Consider the following 26,587-nt stretch of genomic DNA (forward strand, 5'->3'; position numbering starts at 1 on the left):
TACTCGAAAACAGCCCATGATATGAACATTGATAACAAAGAATAAAAGTAACATGTATCTATGGTGGAATGCAATTTGGTGGAATGATCAAGTATATGCAACAAGTTAAAGAACTACTCTTGAAGAACAGGTTACAGATATCGACATACCTGCTAAGGGTTGAACCATCCGGGTTCACCCTATATGCCAAGTCATCGGACTTGTCATAACCTCAATGTATTAATGAGGGCTAAACCATCCGGGTTTACCCTATATGCCAAGTCATCGAACTTGGTCATATTATTACTCTCATAACAACACCTTTTTAACACCACACACACACACTTGGTTTATGCGGAAACGCTGGACGTAGTTTAAGCAGCACCACCCAACTGTCCTTGACCGTGGACACGGCTATTCGAATAGTTTACACTCTGCAGAGGTAGTACGCTGGACCCACGAGAAACGGGAGACTTCCGTGTCATCCACGACTCACGGTATATCACATATACCCGAGGTAAGTACCCGATCATCATCTTTCCCCTAACGATACTAGACAAAGAGGTCCACTCGATTGGTACCCAGCCCACATGTTGTACGTCTTACGAGCACCGACTCTGGACAGTATCAACCATGTGGGGACCAACGGTGTGTCTGGAACTCATAATAATGGCATAGTCGTCCTACCTGGCACGACCCCATCACGAGAGTGACACCGATCACTCCCGCCACTAGTAATGTGGCTCTTTGCTAGTACCGACCAGAGTAATCAACAAAGCCCCGTCCCATAAAGGGGTATCGTGGTCGTACTGGTAAGGTTGGGATGTTCGACACATCATAAATCTAATCCCATTTCCGAAACCACACACGCAAAATACCCGGTGCACCACTTCTCCAAAAGTGGCCACCAACTCATCATCACCCTCGGGCATTAGTGGCACCCGACGGGGTTTTCATAAACTCTTGATTTAACTCATCGTCATGCTTGTGATAATATGCTTTTACTTTACTTGTCAACATGGTATTAACACGACCCTCAAGGGGTAGAGTCAAGCTCAGTGTAATGATCTTACTCTACCAGTCAGCATGACAGTAGCGTGATCATCATAGACGGTAGGGTCAAGCTCATCATGCTTGTGCTCCGAGGAGCCATATGAATAACATTACTATCATGCAAGGGCTTTGAAGAAGCCTCCGGTGCCATCACCACAATGATGAACCGGCATCGTGATCACATGCAACGGGAAAATACCAACTATACTAGCATGCAACAATGTTTATGATCAAGTCATGGTCAAAGGCTCCTTGCCTTGCTCAGCTAGGTATCCGGGGTCTTCGAGGTCTTCCGCTCTGGACCCTCCGTCACTCGGTAACTCTAAAGTCGAGAAAGGAATAAATAAATAATAGCTCACACCAAAACAGATCACAAGGTGCTTTTAAAAATGTTGCAAAGCTTGAATAAATTCAGTTTATTATTTTGGAAAATGTTTCCTATGGTTTTTATTAGCTAAGCATATTTATTTAAAAGCAAACAGGAGCAAGCAAATGCTTTTAATATCATTTTATTATACCAAAACTGTTTCTGTTTTTGATAAATGTCAAACTCTATAGAATCAATTACTACACATTTTTAGAAAATTGTTGGTGGAAGAATCATATTTTTCTACTGGCTAAATATTTTTATAAAAAACATTTAAGCTGTAGGTTAAAAAAAAGGCCAGGGGGGAGACCAAGCCAGCCCAGCCAGCAGACCGGCCACCAGGCGCGCGCGGGCCAGGTTCAAACCTGACCTGCGGGCCCCTGGGGTCAGTGTCAGCGGATGCGCGCGCTGGCTGCCCCAGGACACCGACAGGTGGCTCCACCTGTCGGGTCCTTCTCCTGCCTCTAGCTAGAGAGGTGGAGACGGACGCCGGCGAGGCTACCGTTGCCCTCAGGCCAATCTAGGAGCGGGAATGGGTCCCTCGTTCCTCCGCCTACCTGCTCATGGTCGGGACGTCAACGGAGGTGGTCTGGGTCGCCGGCGACGAGGTGATCGTGGCGGAAGGTTTTCGGGTTGGCGTCGAGCTAGTGGCTAGGGGCACGGATTCATTCGGGGAAGTTGGGGGAAATTATCCTGGCGTCAAGGGGAGTGCAATGGGAGGTCGGGCGGCGCAGGAGCCGGCATGTAGCCGGAGATCGACCGGAGCTCTGAGGCGGAGGGGCCTCGGTCGATCTCGAGCACCGGGGCTCTGCGAGCTCGATTGGGCGGCTAGGGGGAGTCTAGTGGTTATGCTGAAGCTGCCTGGGGGGTGCTGGGGTGCCGGGGGGGCTATTTATAGGCCAGCGGCGGTGAGCCGACTCGGGCGCGCCGATGACTCACCGTGGCGCGCGTGCGTCAACAGTGAGGTGCTGGCCGCGAAACCATGGGTTCGGTACGTGGTTTAGGACCTCCTGATGCATCGGCCGCAGAGGGAAAGCGAGTGGGGTCGAGCCGCAGCGATCGTGCATGCTCGGCCGCGTCGGGCGCGCGCGGGCACGCGTTGCCTGAGCTCTTGCGCGAGGAGAGGGGGGTCCCTGATGGTAGCTTTGCACTGAATGGCTGTCGTTGGAGCGTTTGGACATTACCGGGGAGGCTGGAACTGGCCGGGGCGACGTCCGCTTGCTGGAGGCTCTCTGTAGCGCGCCCAGAGAGTAGTTTTGGCATGCCACGGCATGTTGGCGCGCTCTGGGGCACTTGGGACGTGTCCTCCATGTCCTGAGTGTTGCTGGGAGTGTGCCTAGCCATTGTGTGTTAGTGGGAGCACGAGCTGGTCAAAGGAGGCAAGGAACACCAGTGTTGCCAGTACTGGCCTGCGGCTCAAATTGAACATCTTGTCACTTGTGCTTGGAGTTGGGGAGGGGCTAGTTGACTGGGTGCTCAGGGTGTTCTGGGGCTCTAACTCACCAAGTTTGGGGCTTTGCCATTGGGTAAAACAGTGGCTAGGAGGGTTTTTACCTTCCTGTCAGTAGGTGTTCGACAGTGATTTGGGGTGCTTCCACTCCACCACTGGAACTGAAACTTAGCAGGTTTGGTCTTGGGGTAAAAACATGGGGTTTCACCAAATTTGAGCTCCATTGAACAAGTTTAGCTTTGTAAACTTGAAAATGCCTCAAAATGACCAGTACTGTCCTTTACAAAGGAAGTGTGGCCAATCAGAGTCTCACAAATCCCATCTTTGGTGTGGAGTCCTCATTTGGGGTGTCTAACACTTCTGCAAAGTTTCAGCTCCATTGGAGAAACTTTGCAATGTAGAGTTGTTCCAACTCTTCTCTAGACAGAGAGGGTTTTGGGCTCATTAGGTGCACTTCCCCACCTTGGATCAAGGTGAGATTTTATGTGAGCACCTAATATGGCTTTGGAGGGCTCCTGTAATTTTATGGGAATTTATTGAGATCATTTCCTTTGGAAACTCTCAAAAAGCTAAAACAGACAAAAATGGTTTTCAGGGTTTTACTCAAATACTATTAATATAAAATAGGGTTGAAAATCTTATATATGGAAAATATATGTCCTTCTGAGCTTCCATGAATTTACTCAGAATTTTCTAAGGCAGGAAAGCAATTTTCCTTGTGGGAATATCATTCCTGGCCTTAGAAACAGACATAAATGTAAAATAGGAAAATAATTTTTTAAATCACCAATTAATGTTTTTAATGAATGAAAATAATATCTGGATCAGATCACCAACTTTGGTTGGAAGTGCCACTTGGCTTCATGAGCTAGTAGTGTATCCCAACATGATGAAGGTGATCTTGATATAAAGGAAAAAGGGTTTTTGAAGAGAGCAAAATAATAAGTTTTTCATGGGTTTGAGTCATCAAGCAAGCAAGCATTCACTCATACAAGGGCTGACATTGCACTCACAACATTATTTGAAAAAGTTTTAACAAGCTCTGATTTTTGCAATATAAAAATACTTGTGATGAAAAACAGGGTGTGACACGAAGTATCCAGCTGATTTCCTCATTCTTGCTACCGCACAAGATAGCTTTTGTCCCATCATATTTGGCAGACCCTTCCTCAATACCGTCAATGCTCATATTGACTGTGAGAAGCAAACTGTCACTGTTGGCTTTGAAGGTGTGTCACATGAGTTCAATTTCTCCAAGTTTGGTAGACAACCTCATGAAAAGGAGTTGCCTAGTAAGGATGAAACTATTGCCTTAGCTTCTATTGTCGTGCCTCCTACTGATCCCTTAGAGAAATACTTGCTTGAGCATGAAAATGATATGCATATGGATGAAAGGGATGAGATAGATAGAGTTGTCTTAGAACAATATCCTATCCTTAAGAATAATCTGCCTGTTGAACTGCTTGGGGATCCACCCCCACCAAAGGGTGATCCTGTGTTCGAGCTTAAAGAGTTGCCTGATACTCTTAAGTATGCTTATCTGGATGAAAAATAGATATATCCTGTTATTATTAGTGCTAGCCTCTCAGATCATGAAGAAAAGAAGTTACTAAAAACTCTAAGGAAGCACTGTGCTGCTATTGGATATACTCTTGATGATCTTAAGGGCATTAGTCCCACTCTATGCCAGCACAAGATTAAAATTGATCCTGACTTCAAACCAGTTGTTGATCATGAAAAGAGATTGAATCCTAAGATGAAAGAAGTACTAAGAAAAGAAATACTAAAGCTCCCGGAAGCGGGTATTATCTATCCTGTTGCTCATAGCGATTGGGTGAGTCCGGTGCATTGCGTCCCTAAGAAGGGAGGCATTACCGTTGTCCCTAATGATAAGGATGAATTGATCCCACAGAGGATTATTACTGGCTATAGGATGGTGATCGATTTTAGGAAATTGAATAAGGCCACTAGGAAAGATCATTACCCTTTGCCTTTTATCGACCAAATGCTAGAAAGACGGTTATTCTGGTTTCTCCCAAATACCAGTTGCACAAGCTGATCAGGAGAAAACCACTTTCACCTGCCCTTTCGGTACCTTTGCTTATAGACGTATGCCTTTTGGCTTGTGTAATGCACCTACCACCTTTCAAAGATGTATGATGGATATATTCTCTGACTTTTGTGAAAAGATTTTCGAGGTTTTCATGGATGACTTTTCCGTTTACGGGTCTTCTTTTGATGATTGCCTCAGCAACCTTGATCGAGTCTTATAGAGATGTAAAGACACCAATCTTTTCTTGAATGGGAGAAGTGACACTTTATGGTTAATGAAGGCATCTTCTTAGGACGTAAAATTTCTGAATGAGGTATTGAAGTCGATAAGGCTAACGTTGATGCAATCGAGAAAATGCCATACCCCACAGATATCAAAGGTATAAGAAGTTTCCTTGGTCATGCTGGTTTCTATAGAACGTTCATTAAAGACTTCTCTAAGATTTCTAGGCCTTTTACCAATCTCTTGCAAAAGGATATTCCTTTTGTTTTTGACGATGATTGTGAGGTAGCCTTCGAAATACTTAAGAGGGCTTTGATAACTGCACCTATTGTTCAACCACCTGATTGGAACTTGCCTTTTTAGATCATGTGTGATGCTAGTGATTATGCAGTTGGCGCTGTCTTAGGGCAAAGAGTCGATAAGAAGTTGAATTTTATTCACTACGCTAGTAAAACTCTAGACAGTGCCCAGAGAAACTATGCTACTACGGAGAAGGAATTTTTAGCAGTCGTGTTTGCATGTGAAAAGTTCAGGTCTTACATAGATTCCAAAGTCACTATTCACACTGATCACATTGTTATTAAGTACCTCATAGAGAAGAAGGACGCTAAACCTAGGCTTATCAGATGGGTTCTCTTGCTACAAGAATTTGATTTGCACGTTGTTGATAGAAAGGGTGTAGATAACCGAGTAGCAGATAACTTGTCGAGGTTGGAGAATGTTCTTGATGACCCACAACCTATTGATGATAGCTTTCCCGATGAGCTATTGAATGTTATCAATGCTTCACGTAGTGCATCGTGGTATGCTGATTATGCAAACTATATCGTTGCCAAATACATACCACCTAGTTTCACATACCAGCAAAAGAAGAAATTCTTCTTTGACTTGAGACATTACTTCTGGGATGATCCTCACCTTTATAAGGAATGAGTAGATGGTATTATTAGACATTGTGTACCTGAACATGAACAGGGACAGATCCTACAGAAGTGTCACTCCGAGGCCTACGGAGGACACCATACGGGAGATAGAACTGCACACAAGGTATTGAAATCAGGTTTCTATTGGCCCACTCTCTTCAAGGATGCACGTAAGTTTGTCTTGTCTTGTGACGAATGTCAAAGAATAGGTAATATTAGCAAATGTCAGGAAATGCCTATGAACTATTCACTTGTCATTGAACCATTCGATGTTTCGGGCTTTGATTATATGAGACCTTTTCCAAAATCCAACGGGTATACTCAATCCTAGTTGCTGTTGATTACGTCACTGAGTGGGTAGAAGTTATCCCCACTAGTAGTGTTGATCACAACACCTCTATCAGGATGCTGAAAGAAGATATCTTCCCTATATTTGGAGTCCCTAGATATCTAATGACCGACGGTCGTTCACACTTCATTCATGGTGCTTTCCGTAGAACGCTTGCTAAGTACGATGTAAACCATAGAATTGCGTCTCCCTATCACCCTCAGTCCAGTGGTCAAGTAGAGCTAAGCAACAAAGAGATTAAACTGATTCTGCAAAAGACTATCAACAGGTCTAGAAAGAATTGGTCTAAGAAGCTCGATGATGCACTGTGGGCTTATAGAACTGCCTATAAGAATCCCATGGGCATGTCTCCGTATAAAATGGTGTACGGTAAAGCATGTCATTTACCTCTTGAGCTAGAGCATAAAGCTTATTGGGCAATCAAAGAGCTCAACTTTGATTTCGAACTTGTCGGTGAGAAGAGGTTATTTGACATTACCTCGCTTGATGAGTGGAGAACTCAGACATATGAGAATGCCAAGTTGTTCAAAGAGAAGGTTAAGAGGTGGCATGATAAGATAATACAAAAGTGTGAGTTCAATGTAGGCGATTATGTCTTGCTATATAACTCTCGTTTAAGATTCTTTGCAGGCAAGCTTCTCTCTAAATGGGAAGGTCCCCATGTTGTTGAGGAAGTATATCGTTCCGGTGCTATCAAGATCAACAACACGGAAGGTAATTGTCCAAGAGTGGTAAATGGGCAGAGAATCAAGCATTATATCTCAAGTACTCCCATAAATGTTGAAAGCAATATTATCAATACCATAACTCCGGAAGAATACCTAAGGGATATTTATCAGTCTGTTTCAGACTCCGAAAATGAAGAGGTATGTGATTCGGTAAGAAAACAGAGTCCAAAACTTTTCCAGTAGGAAATTTTCTCCATTTTGGAATTTTTGAAAAAAATACAAAAATTGGAAGTAGTCCGGAAAGTGCGCGAGGAGGCGACAAGCCTGCATGGCGCGGGCCCACCCCCTGGCCGCACCGGGAGGGCTTGTGGCCACCTCGTGCGCCTCCCGGACTCCGTTTTCGTGCAAGGCACTCCTTCTGGTCTGAAAAAAAATCATTATATATACTCTCGTTTGGTCTGACCCCTGCATCACGCATATTTCTTCTGTTTTTCATTTCGAGCCTCTTTTTTGCCGGAGATCTAGGTCAAGATGTCTTCTCAGGATTTAGAGGGGGTGAGCTATGTGGCTGATTACCTTGCAAACCCCAAGGTCTATGGGGACTTGGATCCTTATGGATGGACCACTGATGAGGAAGAAGATTATGATCCGAAGGGGAAGGAACAAACAAGTTCCGATGAAGAGGAGGCTCCTCTACCTCAACCTGGACACACGCATATGGAGTTCAAGAAGTCGAGCCTCCCAGACTCAAGGAAGAAGTCAAAGACTTTGTTTATCCCTTCTCGTTTCTTGCACGAGAGTAAGCAGGAATTATGCCAAAGGATGTTGAAGCTTGAAGAGGAAAATGATGATCTGAGGGAGCAGAATTTTATGCTCAAGTGGAAATTAAACAAGCTCAATACCTCTTCAACAACTCCTGCACCACCACCAAAGGAAGACAACTAAACATGGGTATGGGCAATCCCCTTGGCTTGTGCCAATCTTGGGGGAATTGCCCCGGTATCGTATCACCATCACATCTTTTACCTTTATCTTTGTTTTAGTTTTCCTTTTTAGTTTTCTCTTTTTCTAGTAGATTAAAAGTCTTAGTGTTTTAGTCTTGAGTTTTTCTTTGTGTCACCCCCGATGTATTCGAGCCCGTGAGCCATATAATAAAGAGTGTCTTAGTTGAAGGGCTTTGCCTCTTTCCATGATCAAAACAGTGAGAATAGAACAAAAGCATGAAGGATCATGTAATGATCTTATGGGAAGTGATGGCTTCACATATAAAAATAATGAGGATTGAAACTTGTTGAGGGTTGATACGTCTCCAACGTATCTATATTTTTTTATGGTTTCATGCTATTATCTTGTCAAACTTTGGATGTTTTGCATGCCTTTTTTTATTTTCTCGGACTAACTTATTAACTCAGTGCCAAGTGCCAGTTCCTATTTTTTCCATGTTTTTGACCCCTTTCAGAGGAGATTTTGAAACGGAGTCCAAACGGAAGAAAATCCCCAAAAAGATTTTTTCTGGAACGGAAGAAGATTGGAGAGCTTGGGAGTCAAGGCAGGGGAGCCCCAGGGGCCCCACAAGCCCCCACCTCGCAGCCAGGGGGTCACGCCATCTAGGCTTGTGGGCCCCATGGATGCCCTTTGCCCTAGGTCTTTCGCCTATATATTTCCATAAATTCCAGAAAAAATCAGGAGATCATCGAAATTACTTTTCCGCAAGATCCTATCTGGGGCACGTCCTGGTGCCCTGCCGGGGGGGGGGGATTCGGACATGGAGAGCTTATCCATCAACACCATGACCTCTCCGATGATGCGTGAGTAGTTCACCATAGACCTACGGGTCCATAGCTAGTAACTAGATGGCTTATTCTCTCTCTTGGATCTTCAATACAAAGTTCTCCATGATCTTCATGGAGATCTATCCGATGTAATCTTCTTTTGCGGTGTGTTTGTCGAGATCCGATGAATTGTGGATTTATGATCAGATTATCTATGAATCTTATTTGAGTTTCTTCTGATCTCTCTTATGCATGATTTCATATCCTTGTAATTCTCTTCGAGTTGTGGGTTTTGTTTGGCCAACTAGATCTATGATTCTTGCAATGGGAGAAGTGCTTGGTTTTGGGTTCATACCATGCAGTGAACTCACCCAGTGACAGAAGGGGTAGCGAGGCACGTATCGTGTTGTTGCCATCAAGGGTAAAAAGATGGGGTTTTCATCATTGGTTTGAGATTATCCCTCTACATCATGTCATCTTGCTTAAAGCATTACTCTGTTCTTCATGAACTCAATACACTAGATGCATGTTGGATAGCGGTCGATGTGTGGAATAATAGTAGTAGATGCAGAAAGTATCAGTCTACTTGTCTCGGACGTGATGCCTATATGCTAGATCATTGCCTTAGATATCGTCATGACTTTGCACGGTTCTATCAATTGCTCGACAGTAATTTGTTCACCCACCGTAATACTTGCTATTTTGAGAGAATCCTCTAGTGAACACTATGGCCCCCAGGGTCTACTCGACACCATATTTTCAGCCTTACACTTTTTACTTCGTTGCACTTTCCGCCTTCAGATCTCACTTTGCAAACAATCTTGAAGGGATTGACAACCCCTTTGAAGCGTTGGGTGCAAGCTTGTTTGTGTTTGTGCAGGTACTTTGGACTTGACGAGGCCCTCCTTCTGGATTGATACCTTGGTTCTCAAACTAAGGGAAATACTTAATACTCCTGTGCTGAATCACCCTTTCCTCTTCAAGGGAAAAACCAACGCAAATCAGAGAAGTGACAAGAAGAATTCCTAAGCGCCAGGGAAGGACTTTTGTTGCCGCAGCAGAAGAATTTCTGGCGCCGTTGCCGGGGAGGAAGATCAAGTCAAGAACTCATCCAAGTAGGTGTCGCAAACTCATCTCTTGCATTTACTTTGTTTGCCAGTTGCCTCTCGTTTTCCTCTCCCCCACTTCACCAATTTGCCTTTTTCGTTCGCCTTTTCGTTCGCCCTTTTTTTCACCCGCTTTTTGTTTGCTCGTGTGCTTGTTTGCTTGCTGAAGTCACCATGAACGAAAACACCAAGCTTTCTGACTTGCCGAATACTAATAAAAATGATTTTATTAGTACTCCGATTGCTCCCGCCACTAGTGCGGAGTCATACGAAATCAATGCCGCTTTGCTGAATCTTGTTATGAAAGAGCAATTCTCTGGCCTTCCTAGTGAAGATGTCGCATCCCATCTCAATACCTTCATTGAGCTTTGCGATATGCAAAAGAAAAGAGATGTGGATAATGACGTGATTAAATTGAAGCTTTTTCCTTTCTCGTTGAGAGATCGCGCAAAAACTTGGTTTTCTTCTTTGTCCAAAAATAGTATCGATTCTTGGGATAAGTGCAAAGATGCTTATATATCCAAGTATTTTCTGTCGGCTAAGATCATCTCTCTCCGTACTGATATCATGAATTTCAAGCAACTTGATCATGAAGATGTTGCACAAGCTTGGGAGAGAATGAAATTAATGATTAGAAATTGGCCCGCTCATGGCTTGAGTCTTTGGATGATTATTCAAATCTTTTACGCTGGGTTGAATTTCGCTTCTAGAAATATCTTGGACTCCGCCTCAGGTGGAACATTCATGGAAATCACGTTAGGAGAAGCCACAAAGCTCTTAGACAACATCATGACGAACTACTCTTAGTGGCACACTGAAAGGTCACTTACTAGTAAGAAGGTACACGCTATAGAGGAAATTAACTTGTTGAGTGCTAAGATGGACGAGTTAATGAATTTGGTTACTAGTAGAAGTGCTCCTTTGGATCCTAATGATATGCCTTTGTCTTCTCTGATTGAGAGTAGCAACGCTAGCTTGGACGTTAGTTTTGTTGGTAGGAATAACTTTGGTAACAACAACGCTTTTAGAGGAAACTATGTTCCTAGGCCTTTTCCTAGTAACTCCTCTAATAACTTTGGCAACTCCTACAACAATACTCATGGAAATTACAGAATCCTCTGCAGTGTGCTCGCGCCGATCAAAGGCCATCATGATGAAGAAGATGTCGTAGGCCTCATGAAGAATATCCTCTTCAACATCATTCATGGTATTCCTATCAACATCCATGATTTCTTCTTGAGGACTTTGGCCGACAATGCTATGTGTCCTTTTGATCACAAGATATATGCCCCATGGATCATGAGATTCATCAGGACAAGGACAGGCATCAACTTCCACGTTGCTTTCCAAAACCATGTTGGTTATATGCCTCCTATCCGGGTCAACAAGAGAACTTTCGAGCCCATTGAAGGAAAAGGCAAGTCAGTGATTGAAGAAGGCAGTAGGCCCCTTGATGGCCAGTTCAGAGAGCCAGAAGCTTATTCTTCATGGGATGATACTGAGACTCGCCCGGCAAGCCCCGTTCCTCCTCGAGTGATGAATACAGGAGAGCTCCTCCTCAGTCTTCACCAGAAGGTGGATCGCAATCACAAGTGGGTCAAACGCCAGTTTGGCGCCGTTGTGAAAACCCTCACTGAAACATAGAACTCTGTGAAGCTCAACCATCACTATCTGCATGAGGTTTTTGATCGCACCTGGGCTACACTTGTACATCTGAAGACTCAGACTCAGCTTGAAGAAATGGACTTTGAGCGAGACTTTGACTGGTCGTGGCCTCCCAAGAAGAAGTTCAGGCCCATTCCAGTTCCAAACCTTGAAGACAACTCCTTTTCTTCATTCCGCACTGCTGAAACTGATGAAGAACAGCTCGACACTGCTACCGGTCCAAGGAAGAAGAATACTCCCAAAAAGAGTCACGGCTCTTCCTCAACCGCCAAGAAGTGAAGTCTTCACGGGCGTTAGTCCTTAGTTCATCCCTTTTTGTCACTTGATCAAAAAGGGGGAGAAACTTGAGAGTTAGTCTTCAAACGGGATATTTTTGGGGCTTATGAACTATATTTGAGTTACAAACTCTTGGCTCTTCTGAAGTTTTTATGTAATGAGTTGTAACTTAAGCCCGATGGTACTCTGACGCTTTTGAACGTTTTTCTTCGCATGCTTATTCCTCAAGTTTTAATGTACGCATGCTGGAATTCGTCAGATACCATTTGTCATCATGCATTTTCATTTTCTTCATATGATATGTTACATGTATGCATGATTTACAAGACTCAGGGGGAGATCTGCATGATATAAATCATCAATGTGCATTTGCTATGAAAAGCAAAATCCTCACGGTATGCACATCTTCAGGGGGAGTCTCTCTGGATCTTGATTTCAAATTCCTCAAATGAGTATTTACACTTCATATTTTTGATCCCTGTTGAAGACTTAACCTAATTGTCATCAACCCCCAAAGAGGGGGAGATTGTAAGTGCATCTAGTGCCCCTTAGTGATTTTGGTGGTTTGAAGACTTATAGGTTAAGTATCTAATGTGTTTATGAGTGTACACAGGATCTATAAGTCATTGAGGAGTTTGAGATATTTGAAGAATATCGACCCCTAAAAATATATATCTTCGGTTGAAGAAATTGGTCTGAAGCTGAAGAAATGAATCGCGAGGAATCTGCGATGAAATTGATATTCCTCATGAAGATACTGAAATCAAGGAATTCGGTGTGTCCTGGAGAAAATCATTTTGAAGACTTTTAAGCATGAAGATTTACTCTTTCTGTTTTATTTTCTTCGCGTTTGAGTAATAGGAACACCGTACTGTTAAAGGGGGTCGAAGTTACACTTTGGAATGAATTTCCTCATGATGCTCAACCCAAGCCTAATCCGACCAAAAGCCTCAAGTGAGGAATACGAGTGACATGAGGACTCTCACAGTTGAGGGTTCTGACCGTTTCGATAGCCACGCCAAGTCATTGGTCTTATCCACTCCAACGGTCATATTATTTAAGTGCATTAGTGTTAAATCATGTCGGGATGCTCCCAGGCTATAAATAGCCACCCCCCACAACCATTAGCTGGTTGGCTGCTCCGTTAGAAACTGACACTTGTCATAAGAGTAACCCAATTCCTCAGAGTCTTCGAGAGTAATTCATCAGAGAGGAAATACCCCATACACCGAAACCACAAACCAAACCTAGTGATTGAGCATCACTGAAGAAGTTGTTCCTGTGTGGGACTGAAGCCTTTTACCTTTGAGAATTGTGCATCCTGCACAAGGTTAGGCGTCATGGTCTAGAGATTTCCAGCAGTCAATTGTGGATCGCCGGGTGAACAAGTTTGTGAGGGTTTGGAATTCTGCCCTGAAGACTTACCAAAAGTGTTGGGCGAGGACTGTGTGTTCTTAGCCCAAGGAGAACACGGTAGGGACTGTGTGTCCCGGGACTGTGTGTCCTTTGGTTTCAATACCAAGCCGCTCCAAACCAGATGTACGACTGTCAGAGCAGTTGGAACTGGGTCATCAACGACTGTCTTCACTGACAAACGGGTTCTTATTCCTCAACTCCTTATTTTCCTCGAATTATATGTTGATGACTTTCACTGCTACTATTTGAAGAATTTGCTGAAGACTTTCTCTGAATTTCCTCAACCCCAAATTCTTCACGTTAGTTAATCCTCATCTGTATTCTGCGTGCCTGCTCACAGTGCAATCTGTTCTGTTTTCACATTCCTCACTCTGAAAAACTGCTGTTGTGAAACTTTATATTTCTGATCCTTTACTGTTTCCGCTGTAAGTTAGTCATTAGTGAGGAATTTCCTCAAAAGGAATTTCCTCAGTGATGAAATTCTTAAAATCTCCTATTCACCCCCCCCCCCTCTAGTCGATATAACGCACTTTCATCAAGAAACCCATGGTAAGGATCAATGATGTTCTTATTATTGCAAATAGTAACTATGTACCCGTGGATTTCATTGTGCTTGACATTGATTGCAATCCTACATGCCCTATTATTCTTGGTAGACCTTTCCTAAGGACTATTGGTGCTATCATCGATATGAAGGAAGGGAATATTAGATTTCAATTTCCTTTAAGGAAGGGCATGGAACACTTTCCTAGAAAGAAAATAAGATTGCCTTATGAATCCATGATGAGGGCTACTTATGGTTTGAGCACCAAAGATGACGATACGTGATTCTATCGCTACTATGCCTAGCTAAGGGCGTTAAACAATAGCGCTTGTTGGGAGGCAACCCAATGAATTTATCTTTTTCTTTCTGTTTTGTTGCGTCCACACTTTCATAATTCTGTTGTGATTCTGTTTTTGTGTTTCTTTTTGTGTTTGAGCCTAGCAAAACCTTTATGACTAGTCTTGGTAATGGTTGTTTGATCCTGCTGGAAAAAGACAGAAACTTTTCGCTCACGAGATGATTTTTCATTTTTATTAAGGAAGAGATTTTGAGTTGATTCTATTTGCTGATGATTGATATGCTTTTTCCCCAGACCTTCGTAATGTTTCAGATTTTTTAAGGTACCATAAGTATACGAAGTATACAGATTGCTACAGACTGGTCTGTTTTTGACAGATTCTATTTTTGTTGAGTTGGTTGCTTGTTTTGATGAAACTATGGTTAGTATCGGGGGGTACTAGCCATGGAAAAGTGAGAATACAGTAGCCCATCATCAATATAGATGTAATTAAAGTTTGCTACAGTACCAAAAGAAGTGGTAGTTTGTTTTCTTGTACTAATGTTATCACAAGTTTCTGTTTAAGTTTTGTGTTGTGAAGTTTTCAAGTTTTGGGTGACGTTCTCATGGACAAAGAGATAAGGAGTGGAAAGAGCTCAAGCTTGGGGATGCCCAAGGCACCCCAAGCCAAATTCAAGGACACCAAAAAAGCCTAATCTTGGGGATGCCCCGGGAAGGCATCCCCTCTTTCGTCTTCAATCCATCGATAACATTACTTGGAGCTATATTTTTATTCACCACATGATATGTGTTTTGCTTGGAGCGTCTTGTATCTTAGGAGTCTTTTCTTTTTGTTGTGTCACAATCATCCTTGCTGCACACCTTTTTGAGAGAGAGAGACATGCACTCATCGTGATTTTGCTAGAATGCTAATAGTGCTTCACTTAAATCTTTTGAGCTAGATACTTTTGCTCTAGTGCTTCACTTATATATTTTGAGCTAGATACTTTTGCTCTTGTGCTTCACTTATATCTTTAGAGAATGGCGGTGCGTGATTTTGTAGTTGTCTTATGCTATGAAAGTAGTCCCAAATGTGCTAGGTACCCAAAGAGGATGCAAAAACCTCTATCTTCATGTGCATTGAATAGAAAGAGAAGTTTTGGTTCCTCTCAATTAGTTTTGAGACGTGGATTCGGTAATATTGAGAGTTATGTTAGTAGGGTTTTGTGAATCTATAAATACTTGTGTTGGAGTTAGTGATTCCCGTAGCATGCACGTATGGTGAACCGCTATGTTAGGAAGTCGGAGCATAATTCATCTATTGATTGTCATCCTTTGTGTTGAGGTCGGGATCGTGCGATGGTTTACACCTACCAACCCTTCCCCTCGGAGTATGCGTTTAGCACTTTGTTTCAATTACTAATAAAAACGTTTGCAATAAGTATATGAGTTCTTCATGACTAATGTGAGCCCATGGTATAGATGCACTTTCACCTTCCACCATTGCTAGCCTCTCTAGTGCCACGCAATTCTCGTCGGTGCACAAACCCACCAAATTCCTTCCTCAAAACAGCCACCATACCTACCTACTATGGCATTTTCATAGCCATTCCGAGATATATTGCCATGCAACTCCCACCGTTCCGTCTCATAACTTGTGCCGTCACTCTCATATTTCCATTGCATGATCATACTAGATCGTTGCACATCCCGGTACACTACCGGAGGCATTTCCTATGGAGTCATCATCATTGTGATCTTTGAGCTTTGAGTAACTAAAAAGTGTGATGATCATCATTATTAGAGCATTGTCCCATGTGAGGAAATAAAAAAAAGAGGCCAAAGAGCCCAAATAAAAAAAGAGAAAAAAAAGAGGCCCATGAGCCCAAATAAAAAAAAGAGAAAAAGAGAGAAGGGACAATGCTACTATCTTTTTCCATACTTGTGCTTCATAATAGCGCCATGTTCTTCATGATTGAGAGCCTCTCGTTTTGTCACCACCATATACTAGTGGGAATATTTATTATATAACTTGGCTTGTATATTCCAATGATGGGCTTCCTCAAAATTTCCCAAGGTCTTCCTAAGCAAGCAAGTTGGATGCACACCCACTAGTTCTCCTTTTGAGTTTTCACATATTTATAGCTCTAGTGCATCCTTTGTATGGCAATCCCTACTCATTCACATTGATATCTATTAATTGGCATCTCCATAGCCCTTTGATATGCCGAGTCAATGTGACCATCTCCTCCCTTTTTGTGTCACAACCACCACCACACTCTATTCCACCTATAGTGCTATATCCATGGCTCACGCTCATGTATTGCGTGATAGTTGTAAAAGGTTTGAGAAAGTAAGAGTGTGAAAACAATTACTTGGCCAATACCGGGGTTGTGCATGATTTAAATTAGTTGTGTGAGGATGATGGAGCATAGCCACACTATATGATTTTGTAGGGATAACTTTCCTTGGCCTTGTTATTTTGATAGCTCATGATTACTTTGCTAGTATGCTTGAAGTATTATTGTTTTCATGTCAATAGCAAACTATTGTTTTGAATCTTACGGATCTGAACATTCACGTCACATGAAAGAAGTTACAAAGAACAACTATGTTAGGTAGAATTCCACATCAAAAATTTATTCTTTATCACTTCCCTACTCGGGGACGAGCAGGAATTAAGCCTTGGGATGCTTGATACGTCTCCAACATATCTATAATTTTTGATGGTTCCATGCTATTATCTTGTCAACTTTGGATGTTTTATATGCATGAATATGCTATTTTATATCTTTTTTGGGACTAACCAATTAACTCAGTGCCAAGTGCCAGTTTCTGTTTTTTACCCCCAAAAAGAAACCTAGATCGGGAGTTCCGCCGCTGCAAGCCTCTGTAGCCACCAAAAACCAATCTCGAGCCCGTTCCAGCACCCTGTCGGAGGGGGAATCCATCTCCGATGGCCATCTTCATCACCCCGGCGATCTCCATGACGAGGAGGGAGTAGTTCTCCCTCGGGGCTGAGGGTATGTACCAGTAGCTATGTGTTTGATCACTCTCTCTCGTGTTCTTGAGATGTCTTGATCTCGATGTACCGTGGGCTTTGCTACTATAGTTGGATCTTATGAAGTTATTCCCCCTCTCCCTTCTTGTAATGAATTGAGTTTCCCCTTTGAAGTTATCTTATCGGATTGAGTCTTTGAGAACACTTGATGTATGTCTTGCACGTGTCTATCTGCGGTGATCAACTTGCGGGTTTGTGACATTGGGAACCTATGCATATGGGTTGGCACATGTTTGATTCATGTGAGTACTCGATGTATGTTTTGGTGATCAACTTGCGGGTTCATTACATTGGGAACCTATGCATAGGGGTTGGCACACGTTGTCACTCCCCGGTAGAAACTTTGGGGCACTCTTTGAAGTTCTATGTGTTGGTTGAATAGATGATTCTGAGATTATGTGATGCATATCGTATAATCATGCCCACGGATACTTGAGGTGACAATGGAGTATCTAGGTGACATTAGGGTCTTGGTTGATATGTATCTTAAGGTGTTATTATAGTACGAACTCTATGGAAGATTGAACGGAAAGAATAGCTTCGTGCTATTTTACTACGGACTCTTGAATAGATCGATCAGAAAGAATAACTTTGTGGTGGTTTCGTACCCAACAATAATCTCTTCGTTTGTTCTCTGCTATTAGTGACTTTGGAGTGACTCTTCGTTGCATGTTGAGGGCTAGTTATATGATCCAATTATGTTATTATTGTTGAGAGAACTTCACTAGTGAAAGTATGAACCCTAGGACTTGTTTCCACGCATTGTAATACCGTTCGTGCTCACTTTTACTACTAGTTACCTTGCTGTTTTTGTAATTTCAGATTACAAAAACCTATATCTACCATCCATATTGCACTTGTATCACCATCTCTTCGCCGAACTAGTGCGCCTATACAATTTACCATTGTATTGGGTGTGTTGGGGACACAAGAGACTCTTTGTTATTTGGTTGTAGGGTTGCTTGAGAGAGACCATCTTCATCCTACGCCTCCTGCGGATTGATAAACCTTAGGTCACGCACTTGAGGGAAAATTGCTACTGTCCTACAAACCTCTGCACTTGGAGGCCCAACAACGTCTACAAGGAGAAGGTTGCGTAGTAGACATCAAGCTCTTTTCTAGAAAATAGTCTTGATAACCCACAAGTATAGGGGATCGCAACAGTTTTCGAGGGTAGAGTATTCAACCCAAATTTATTGATTCGAGTCAAGGGGAAGCGAAAGAATATTCTCAAGTATTAGCAGTTGAGTTGTCAATTCAACCACACCTGAAAGATTTAATATCTACAGCAAAGTATCAGTAGCAAAGTAGGGTGATAGCAGCAGTAGCAATAGTAACCAGTAGCAGCAAAGTAACAGTAGTACCAACAGAGTAACAGTACCAGCAGTGACAGCAGTAGCGGCAAAGTAACGTAGCAAGGACGAGTGGGAAACACTCATAGGCATTGGATCGGTGATGGATGATTATGCCGGATGCTATTCATCATGTAATAGTTATAACACAGAGAGATAAGTAACTAGCTCCCGTTCGTCAATCTAATGTAGGCATGTATTCCATATGTAGTCATACGTGCTTAGGGACAAGAACTTGCATGACATCTATTGTCCATCCCTCCCGTGGCAGCGGGGTCCTAATGGAAACTACGGGATATTAAGGTTCTCCTTTTAATAAAGAACCGGACCAACGCATTAACACTTGGTGAATACATGAACTCCTCATACTATGGTCATCTCCGGGAGTGGTTCCGGCTATTGTCACTCCGGGGTTGCCGGGTCATAACACATAGTAGGTGACTACAACTTGCAAGATAGGATCTAAAACACACATATATTGGCAACAACATAATAGGTTCATATCTGAAATCATGGCACTCGGGCCCTAGTGACAAGCATTAAGCATGGCAAACTAGTAGCAACATCAATCTCAGAACATAGTGGATACTAGGGATCAATCCCCGTCAAAACAAACTCGATTACATGATAAATCTCATCCAACTCATCACCGTCCAGCAAGCCTACGATGAGATTACTCACGGACGGTGAAGAGCATCATGGAATTGGCGATGAAGGAAGGTTGATGATGACGATGGCGATGATCTCCCCTCTCCGGAGCACAGAACGGACTCCGGATCTGCCCTCCAGATGAAGAACAGGAGGTGGCGGCGCCTCTGTATCGTAAAACGCGATGAACTCTTCTCCTTGATTTTTTTTCCGGGCGAGACGGACTAAATAGAGCTAGATTTGGAGGCGGTGGAGAGTCGTGGGCTCCACAAGCCTGCCAGGCGCGGCCAGGGGGGCCCGCCCCTGGTGGGCTTGTGGGCTCCATGCTTCACATCCTCCGCTGATTCTTGCGCTGGTATTTTTCATAAATTCCAGAAAAATTCTCCGTAAATTTTCAAGTCATTCCGAGAACTTTTATTTCTGCGCAAAAACAACACCATGGCAATTCTGCTGAAAACAGCGTTAGTCCGGGTTAGTTCCATTCAAATCATGCAAATTAGAGTCCAAAACAAGGGCAAAAGAGTTTGGAAAAGTAGATACGACGGAGACGTATCAACTCCCCCAAGCTTAAAACATTGTTTGTCCTCAAGCAATTCAGTTGACAAACTGAAAGAGACAGAAGAAAAACTTCGACGAACTCTGTTTGATCTTTTTGTTGCAACTATGTCTAACTCATAACCAGAATTTCAGCAAGATCACAAGCAAACCACATAAGCAAAAGACATCTAGGTCTCACAGTAAACTCATATCAATGGCATAATCAACTAGCAAGCAAATAATAATAAGTCTCAAACGTCAACACTTCAATCAAAACAACATGAAGCATTACGAACGGATGGTATCTCGCTAGCTCTTTCTGAGACCGCAAAACATAAATGTAGAGCACCTTCAAAGAACAAGGGCTGACTAAACATTGTAATTCATGGCAAAGAAGATCCAGTCACAGTCATACTCAACACAGTTAAAAGCAAAGGATAAACATGACAGAGGTGCTTTCTAATTGGTGCTTTTATAAGAAGAGGATGACTCAAGAGGAACATAAATAGACACGCCCTTCGCAGAGGGAAGCATTGATTTGCAGAGGTGCCAGAGCTCAAGCTTTGAAAACAGAGATAATAATTTTGGGTGGCATGCTTTCATTGTCAACGCAATGACTAAGAGTTCTCACCATATTCCACGCTACACATGCTATAGGCGGTTCCCAAACAGAAAAGTAATGTTTTGACTCCCCCACCACCAATCAATCACACTCCACAACTAGCCGAATCCTCGGGTGCCGTCCATACCAACATCAATCCTGGGGGAGTTTTGTTTGCAATTATATTTTCGATTTGAGCATGGAACTGGGAATTCCAATTACCGGCCCCTTTCTCGTGAATGATACTGAATAAACACATATCAAGGATAACACGCCTAGCATGGAAGATACTGATAGCCCCCTGTCACCACATGAGCGGTTCGGGCATGCAAAACAGATTATTTCTTGAAGGCTTAGAGAGTGGCACATGCAAATTTACTTGGAACGGCAGGTAGATACCGCATATAGGTAGTTATGGTGGACTCATATGGAACAACTTTGGGTTTATGGAGGTGGATGCACAAGCAGTATTCCCGCTTAGTACAAGTGAAGGCTAGCAAACGACTGGGAAGCGGCCAACTAGAGAGCAACAACAGTCATCAAAATGAATTGAGATTAACTAACATTGAGTGCAAGCATGAGTAGGACATAAATCACCATGAACATGAATATCATAGAGGCTATGTTGATTTTGTTTCAACTACATGCATGAACATGCGCCAAGTCAAGCCACTTGAATCATTCAAAGGAGGATACCATCCTATCATACTACATCATAGTCATCTCAAGATTCATGTTGGCATCCAAGACGAACCATTATAAGCTCCTAGCTAAGTAAGCATGGCATAAGAAACTATGATCTCTAAGTTGTCATTGCAAACATGTTTCCCTCACAACAAAGCTGAATCAGGCACGATGAGCTAGTCATATTTACAAAAACAAAATAGATCGAGTTCATACCAGCTTTTCCAGGCTCAGTCACTTCATCATATATCGTCATTATTGCCTTTCACTTGCACGACCGAACGATGTGAACAATAATAAGCGTGCTCGTGCATTGGACTAAAGTTGGAATCTGCAGGCAAACACAAAGGAGAAGACAAAGTAATATGTCTCTTTAACAGACAAACAGATATGCATGCGAGAGCCTCTAAACATTGTAACCATGGTCTTCTACCTTGACCCAAAGAAAAACAAAAATATTTACATGGGAAAGATCCCAACAAGCAAAAGAAGAAAAAGAAAATCTTTTTGGGGTTTTCTCAAACTAGACGGACACACGAAAAGAAAACGAGAAAAATAAATAAACTAGCATGGATGATACAATGGCAAAGTGTGAACACCGACAAACAAAGCGAAAGCATAAGCAAGAATGTAAAGTCGATGAGAAACACGTACTCCCCCAAGCTTAGGTTTTTGGCCTAAGTTGGTCTACTCCCATGGAGGGAAACAACCAGCTCCGGGGTATATTCTGGAGTGGACTTAGGATGCCACTGATGTGTGAGCTCCTCTGGCTCCCACTGATAAACTGGCGTCTGGTACTCGACTCGTGGCTCGGCCACGGGCACCTGTGGTTGGGCTAAGCCCCAATATGCGTAGATCTCCGAGGACATAATAATGTACCTGCCTGCATGAAGATTGAACAAAGAAGGAGCATGCAAAGTAATAGTCTCACGAGTACCCTGACTAAACACCAGGTTATAAATCATCCTTCTACTTATATCTCTATCAAGAAAGTCACGGCGAACCATGCTATCGTAATCTAGATATCTCTCGGGAAGAAGAATCTCTTCTTCCTCTTCCAGTCTAACGGGTATCTCAAAGTGTATAGCAAGACGAGTAGCATAGATACCTCCATAGCCAATGCCTTTAGAACGGTTCGTGTTCAACCATTGAGCTACTATAGCACGCAAGCTATAAGTTTTATCATTATAAAGGGCTTCGCGCAAGACCGCAAGATCTGGGGAACTAAGTGACCCAGCTTTCCCACGGCCAATCAAACATTTTTCCCACAAATAATGAAAAGTACCGAAGCACGGGAAAATTTATGCTAGCAGCTCTACCACAAGACACTCCTCTCTCCTCTCCTACAGCAATAGTATCGATGAAAGCTTCCAAGAACCGTGGACGAGGTTCATGAATATCCCCAACGTAAGGTAATTTGCAAACATTGCAAAAATCCTGGAGTGACATGTGCTAGGGGATATCATATAGTTTGAACTCAACCATAGGAGGATTATTCCTCGGATAGAAGTTAAAGCTTTGTACGAAGATATTAGTGAGGAGGAGGTATTGCGGACATTTATCTTCAACGAAGGCGGTAAGGCCTGCGTTCTCCACCAAGTAGTAAAAGTCCTCATAAAGTTCGGCGGTGTGTAAGAACACATCGCTTGGCCACTCGCACGCTCGAACTTCTACAACTCGAGGGACCGGATACCTGGGCTTCTTGTCACTTCCATCATCCTTGGGGTCACGGCTTGAAGAGGCTCTTAAGAACCTCCTCGTCTTTTCCCTTTTCTATCTCCGAAAATTTCTGAAATTTTTACTGATTCTAAGGAAAAGTGAATAAGGTCCGACGAAACTCGTAGCAACTACTCCCACAAGTGCCTAGAAGCCATATTACGCATCAAAACTACTTTGGACCATCTAAAATTAGCATGCAAAGCTTAAGAACATGGTCACCAAGGAAGCAAAAATACACGAAGTATAAGGCACTACAGCAAAAACTAATTGGACCAATGGAGGAGTCACTTACCAAGGAGTAATTTCCCCAAAACAGTTTGGTGAATGGTGCTTTGCACAAGGAGATCGAAAATCCCAACAAGAAGAGCAAGAACACGGGTTTGAGCTGCGAAACGATTTTTTCTGGAGGTAGGAGGAGCAGATGTGAGCTAGAATGAGTGGAGGGGGTGCACATGGGCCCCACAAGCCAGGTAGGCGCGGCCAGGGGGTGCCCGCGCCTCCAGGGCTTGTGGCCCACTGGTGCAGCCCCCAGACTAGCTCTTCGTCTCAGTATTTTTCAAAAAATCCAGAAAAAATCATACTTGATTTTCAGGACGTTCGGAGAACTTTTATTTTCGGGGTACTTTTCTACGGGGCACTAAAACAGAAAACAGGGAAAACTGAACTAAATCTATCATTTTTCTTCTATGCAACCGAAGGTGAAAGCTTGGAACAGAGGTTTGTGACTCCTCGATTCATCCATCTCATGGTCATCGAAAGGAATCCGTCAGAGAGGTTGATCAAGCCTCCTCGACAAACCTTTTAGAATCGCAAAAGAGAACGGAGAATTTTCGAATATTCACTAGGTTACCTCAATGGGGATGTGTATTTCCCCAACAAGCAAATCATACTTCATCTTAACAGGAGGTATAGGGCATTCAAAGCTCCCAATAAGAATCGATGAAGTTTTTTCGATATCATTGATGCAATGTACTCGATATTGTTTCTTCGGAAAGTGCAATGTATGCACATTACCGTTGACATGGAAAGTGACATTGCCTTTGTTGCAATCTATAACAGCACCTGCAGTGTTTAAAAAGGGTCTTCCGAGGATGACCGCCATGGCATCGTCCTCAGGAATATCTAGAATAACAAAGTCTGTTAAGATAGTGACGTTGGCAACCACAACAGGCACATCCTCGCAAATGCCGATAGGGAAAGCAGTTGATTTGTCGGCCATTTGCAGAGAGATTTCAGTGGGTGTCAACTTATCCAGTTCAAGTCTACGATAAAGAGAGAGAGGCATAACACTAACACAGGCTCCAAGGTCGCATAAAGCAGTTCTAACGTAGTTGCCTTTAATGGGACAAGGTATGGTGGGCACTCCGGGATCACCTAGTTTCTTAGGAGTTCCACCCTTGAAGGTATAGTTAGCAAGCATGGTGGAAATCTCAACCTCAGGTATCCTACTCTTATTAGTCACAATATCTTTCATGTACTTATCATACGGAGACATTTTGAGCATATCTGTCAAACGCATTTGCAGAAAGACAAGTCTAATCATTTCAACGAATCGCTCAAAATCCTCATCATCCTTTTTCTTGGATGGTTTGGGAGGAAAGGGCATGGGTTTCTGAACCCACGGTTCCCTTTCTTTACCATGCTTCCTAGCAGTGAAGTCATTCTTATCGTATCTCTTATTCTTAGGTTGTGGGTTATCAGGATCAATAGGTTCAATCTCCACATCCTTATCGTTGCTAGGTTGAGCATCAACATGAACATCACTATTGATATTATCATTAGGCTCATGTTCATCACCAGATTGTGTTTCAGCATCAGAGGCAGAGACATTGTTTGGACTCTCAGGTGTATCAGCATCTGGGTTGCTAGCGTGAAAATTCCTATCATCTTTCTTCTTCTTTCTAGGATGACTAGGTGCATCAGTGCTAACTCCTTGAGAATCTTGTTAAATTCTCTTCGGATGACCCTCAGGATACAGAGGTTCCTGGGTCATTCTACCGCCTCTAGTGACGACTCTGACAGAATTGTCATTCAACTCATTGAGCAAGTCATTTTGAGCCTTAAGTACTTGTTCTACCTGAGTAGTAACCATAGAGACATGTTTACTGAGAAGCTTAAGATCATTGACATTTCTGTCCACACAAGCACTTAAATGACTAAGCATACGAGCATTCTATTCCAATTGTCTGCTAACATAAGCATTGAAACACTGTTGTTTGCCAACAAAGTTATCAAATTCATCCAGGCATAAGCTAGCAGGTTTATGAAAAGGAATATCACTCTCATCAAACCTACGCAGAGAATTTACTTCTACTACCTGTATCGGGTTAGCAAGACCATGGGTCTCTTCGATAGGTGGTAGATTTTTGACATCTTCAAACTTAATGCCTTTCTCTCGCATAGATTTCTTAGCTTATTGCATATCTTCAGGACTGAGGAATAGAATACCTCTTTTCTTCGGAGTTGGCTTAGGAGGTGGTTCGGGAATAGTCCAAGCATCCTCATTGCACAAGATGTTATTCAATAGGATCTCAGCTTGTTCTACAGTTCGTTCCCTAAAAACACAACCAGCACAACTATCTAGGTGGTCTTTGGAAGCATCGGTAAGTCCATTATAGAAGATATCAAGTATTTCATTCTTCTCAAGAGGGTGATCAGCCAAAGCATTCAGTAGCTGGACGAGCCTCCCCCAAGCTTGTGGGAGACTCTCTTCTTCAGCTTGAGCAAAGTTGTATATTTCCTGCAAGGCAGCTTGCTTCTTATGGGCAGGGAAATATTTTTTAGAGAAGTATTAGACCATATCCTGGGAGCTACGCACACAACGAGGAGCAAGAGAAGTGAACCAAGTCTTAGCATCATCCTTTAGTGAGAAAGGAAACAGCTTGAGGATATAGTAGTGGCGGATCTTTTCCTCACTAGTGAATAGGGTGGCTATATCGTACAGTTTGGTAAGATGGGCTACAACTGTTTCAGATTGATAACCGTGAAAAGGATCAGATTCGACCAGAGTGATTAACTCAGGGTCGACAGAGAATTCATAATCCTTATCAGTCACAAAGATAGGCGAAGTAGCAAACTTCGGGTCGTATTTCATCCTAGCGTTCAAATATTTTTCTTTCCACTTGAGCAGTAATTTCTCAACATCATAGCTATCCTTACACACAAGAAAGTCCTCAGCTATCTCTCCCTCCATAACATAGCGCTCAGGCATAACAGGCAATTCAGGCATAATAGCAGGTTCTACTTCAATAGTATCAACAGTTTCAGAAGTATCATCACATCTAGCAGCAACTCTAGCAAGTTGTGCATCAAGGAATGCACCTAGTGGCAAAGCAGTATCAAGCATAGCATCATCAGGCAAAGCAGTATCAAGCATAGCATCATCGGGCAAAGCAGTATCAAGCATAGCATCATCAAGCACAGGCGACATATCAAAATTTCTAGCAGGAGGTGGTGTCGCAAACTTACTCATAACTGAAGGTGAATCAAGTGTAGAGCTAGATGACAGTTCCTTACCTGTCCTCGTAGTTGAGGGCAAGACTTTAGTTCTTGGATCTATCGGATTCCTCATAGTGACCAGCAGACGTAAATCCCAAGTGACTGAGAGAATATAGTTGTGCTTCCCCGGCAACGGCGCCAGAAAAGAGCTTGATGTCTACTACGCAACCTTCTCCTTGTAGACGTTGTTGGGCCTCCAAGTGCAGAGGTTTGTAGGACAGTAGCAATTTTCCCTCAAGTGGGTGACCTAAGGTTTATCAATCCACGGGAGGCGTAGGATGAAGATGGCCTCTCTCAAGCAACCCTGCAACCAAATAACAAAGAGTCTCTTGTGTCCCCAACACACCCAATACAATGGTAAATTGTA

The sequence above is a fragment of the Hordeum vulgare genome, chromosome 5H (assembly GCF_904849725.1).
Source record: "Hordeum vulgare subsp. vulgare chromosome 5H, MorexV3_pseudomolecules_assembly, whole genome shotgun sequence".
Classification (NCBI taxonomy): domain Eukaryota; kingdom Viridiplantae; phylum Streptophyta; class Magnoliopsida; order Poales; family Poaceae; genus Hordeum; species Hordeum vulgare.